General features: G+C 37.1%; 1 pseudogene; it reads right to left on the reverse strand.

Annotated features, from left to right (window-relative positions):
- Positions 1–2,753: 2,753 nt before the first annotated feature.
- Positions 2,754–3,693, reverse strand: LOC123252275 (annotated as a pseudogene).
- Positions 3,694–4,462: the final 769 nt, after the last annotated feature.

Raw genomic sequence — 4,462 nt, forward strand, 5'->3', positions numbered from 1 at the left:
TTGCTCTGGCATGAGAGTGTACTAATAAGGACACCTTACAACTTATAACATCAGAAGGGCCATTTTTCACTGGGAAGATAGAAATGTGTTTTGAGGAGCTGTGTAGAATTACTGTATTTGATTACTTCATTTCTAATTTATATCTGTTATTAACAGATGCTTTCATATGCCACTCTAATAACGATATGCAGCAGAATACACTAGCTAATCTTTTTCTTCCAGAATGCCAAACTTCCCTCCTTAATAGTATTTAATAGCAATGTAATGACTATGTTTTTATTTTAACAGTATCTCATTACAATTCAATTTTAAACTGTATAGTATGCACTACTTTGTGTTTAACACTAAGCTAACTTTTGTATTTTTTCAGCTTTAGCAATATAATTTTTCACATTTTTTTCTGAATAGAGGTATTCCAATTATAGATAAATTGTTTGATTTTTATTTGTGCAAGGTAAAGAGGTTTAGAAACATTGGTCGTGTCTGAGTTTTGCAAATTTTTGGGCACCCTATTGATGTCTTCTGCTGTAAGTTTGTCTTTTAAAACATTCTGAATTATATTGCCCTTAAGAAAATTTCAAAACCAAGGCAATCTTTGAATGGCTTTCAATGGGCAGAATGGAGAATATTTCATGTAAAATGTTAGCTAAACAAAAAGTAAAGAGATGTCTTGTTTAAACATTCCTGAAAAATTTGTTCAGTCAAAGACATGATGACAAGACACCAGAGGAAAAAAATTGCATTGCTTCTAAGAAAAGGACTATTATTATGATTATGCTTATTATGCCTGAGATAATTATAGCCCAAAATTTATATAATATTTCATTTATCAGAAATTTAGTTAAGTTCTAATATTTATTTAGAGATGGAGGAAGCACAATTAGTCTTAGAGTTAAGAAAACCTATGGTCAAGTCCTGACATTGAGACACACTGGCAACGTGGGCATAATTAGACCATTTAAATTCTCAGTGATGCTAGGCAATTCTCAAAGACCAAAAGTTACAGAGGAGTTACTAGTCTGAACCAATAAGAGTTTCCACACAAAGAAATCCTAACAGATGTGAAATTGGCCTGAACTCTCTGAAAAACATACATATTCATAAACATATATGCAAACATGAAATAATTTCTTTGGACCCACTGTTTTTACTTAAAATATTCAGGCTATGAATTTGCCTATATTTATTAGACTCACATTTTTTGAAAATATAATCAATAGTACTTTTTAGTCTATAAAGAGAATTGAAGAAAGATGGTGAATGTGATGTGAGTACTTCTATGATTCACAAAGTCTAAGAGATAACTGGGAAACTGAAAGCAAAGCATTTAGGTAACTAATTTCTGGTAATACAAATGATGATGCTACATATAAATCCCCAAAGAGTCTCAATGACAAGGGATTACTGCATTAAATTAGAAATAAATAAAAGTCTTTAATTTTAACTTTAATTACTGTGAAATAAACTCAGATACATGTAAAACCAACAATAAAAAACCCATGATAACTTACTCAAGATCTCTGAATTGAGTGGAACATAGATCATTATTGCAATTAAGTATTTTCAGTGTGTGTAATAAATAATATAATATATATACGTATAGAAAAATGCTGTCTTCACTATTAACATTATTTTTATATACTAGGATCATTAGCATAGGCAGTACACCTATATAAATACATACATACACACACATATATATCATTATATAGAAATTAAGTATTTTTCTTTTAATTTTTTTGCAGAAACTCTGAAAACTGATGTTTTATTTATGTCTAATAGAGAGGTTCTGAAATATGTGAGGTTTGATTCAATTAGGACAATGTCATGCACAAAGAGATTAAAAAAGAATCTAGGGATAATCCAATTTCCATTTGGAATCTGTCCTGGACTTCATGCGAACATTGAGAACATTTGGTAAGCACACTCCCTGTTTCTTGTTTTAAAGTTCTTTGCTTATTATTAATCAGAGGTTCATCAAAGCTATATATACTATTAAATATTTCAAGAAATATTACATATTTCCCCATAATGATGGAAAATTTATTATAGACCTCCTACTCCTTTCATGAAATTAGTTTTGAAAAATTATCAACAAAGACAAGGTCAATGAATTCTTGAATTCTTTGCTTCTTCCAGGCAATTATTTTACTATAAAGATTCTGTTTACTATATATCATAATTTTTGAAATGTCCTTTACTTTTTCTAATACTTTCATTAGATATATTCCTAATATATATGCAGATTACTCCTAGAAAGGTTTTGTGAATATTGGGAATTAGGCATAAAATTCTGCAGACACTGTTTTCTTGAACTTTTCAATTAATAGCAATCTCCATGTTTTGTTTTTTGGCTATTTGATATTCCCCCTTTTCCATATATCTTAAGAACTGATCTGTTGGTGCCCTGCTGGAAATAGGCCCTACCCCAGAGATGACATGGGGACCAGAAGATGATGAACTCTGGAGGAAAATATCCTTTGGTCATTGGTCATTCCTTTTCAGTTAAGGAAACAGAGAGCCAGGGATGTCAGGCAGAAGGAACGGTCCCTGTGCTTACACAGGTTCACCAGTTAACAGAACACATAGTGCTTTTGGAAAGGAGCTTACTAATAGCTGTCCTCCCCTGACCACCAGAAAGGTGAACTATTCCCATCCTGCTCCAAGCCTGGTCACTATTGTTTGGTCACCTCCATTCCAGGCCTACTATGAAGTCTTTGAAGAGGATACTCAGGCTCAATATTAATCCTGATTCAGTCCAGCTTCTCCAACTTCAAGGGCATGTATAACAGGCTCAGCTCACTGCCAAAGTTGAAGACAATGGCCACAATGGCCAGCTTAAGGATTTGTTGATCTGACTGTGCCTCACTGCTTTTGTCCAGATAGACAGTTCACAACAGGTGCCCATAATTTAAATCCTAGAAGGAGTCACAGCCTCCACACACTCCAGTGACTAGTAAATTGTTTGAGATGACACCTAGGCTGGATCCACACCAGATGTCCTGCTGAATTGAGTAGAGCTTTATGCTACTGAATCAGTTCCAGATGCTAATGAGGTCTTCTAAGCTACTGATGATAATGCAGGAGGTGGTAAGGGTGAGAAAGGTGACATGCCCAAGGCATACAAACATATGGCTTACCTGACTGCCTACCACAATGTCTCGAAGGCAGATGCTTTCATCCTGTCCCCCACTGACCAGCACCATTGTCTGGTCAATGTACACAGTTATAATATGGTCTGTAAATGGTCCTGCATGGTGAAGAGGCAACAGAGTCTTTTAGCTGACATACACTCAGTGTGGACCTGGTTCCCAGTCATGACATGACCAGCAGCAGCCTTAAGGGTTTCTGGTGGATGCAAGACATTATGTGGGTGAGGTGGCATATTATGGTATCACTGTGGCTGTACACCAGGTATGAGGGGGCACTTCCCCAGACTAGAGTCCCTAGAAACTGAACATTGGTAAAAATTGTATAAGTCTCTAAGGAGAAGAAATCAAGGGACTCACTGAGCTGGGAAGCCACATTGCTTTCAGTCAGCAACACAAGTGCAATGATGCCTGAGGTGATCTCATTGCTGTAGCTAAGGGTACCTTTGATGGCATCCCACACCTCCAACCTGCCAATGCTGCATCAGGCCACTATTAGGTTCCCCTGTGGGTCCAGCCTCCAGATGGAGCTATCTGTGTTGGGAGTTTAGGTGGGGATGAGTGACCCTTTCTTCCTCAGGTCAATGGAATGAAGGAACTGGGGAACGACGTGCTAGGGTCAGTAATGGGGCAGGGTTCAGATGGTTCCCTTGGTATATCTACTGCATAAATTGGCTGAAATAATAAGCAGGGTTATAGGGTTCTCTACAGCCAGCATGGTGCATTAGCTCAGACTGAGAAGACTCTAAATGTGGGAGTTGGTGCTGCTCAGAAAAGTTGATGTCAATGAGGCAGGTCAGGTCAGGCTGGTCATCAAAGAGAGGAGCCTCTAGGGGACCAGTAGGTGCTGCAGCTGGGGGTTGTCTTCAAGCTCCTTGGGGCTTCCTTTCCCCATATCTGATAGCTGCTCCCAGCTCTTTTCTGATTTCAACTCCTACAATGAGTTGCTACATGTATGCTTCTTTTTGTGTAACTTGCCTTGACATTTTTGTCTTTAATACTTGTCCTTTTTCCTAAATCATTGCACTTGCACCCAAATGACCTTGTTGTTATTGTTGTTTTTCACTCATTGAGTCATTTCCAGCACATGTGACCCCATGGACCATAGCACACCAAATCCTTCTATTCTCCACTATCTTCTTAAATCTGTCTAACCTCATGTTTTTTGCTTCTATGACCCTATCTCTTCATCTCTTCCTTTATCCCCTTTATTTTTGCCTTTAATCTTTCCCACTATTGTGGCCTTTTCCAATGAGTCCTGCCTTCTCACTCTGTGACCAAAGAATTTGAACTTCATCTTCAGTTTTTGACCT

This window comes from Gracilinanus agilis, chromosome 6 (assembly GCF_016433145.1).
Source record: "Gracilinanus agilis isolate LMUSP501 chromosome 6, AgileGrace, whole genome shotgun sequence".
Taxonomy (NCBI): Eukaryota; Metazoa; Chordata; class Mammalia; order Didelphimorphia; family Didelphidae; genus Gracilinanus; species Gracilinanus agilis.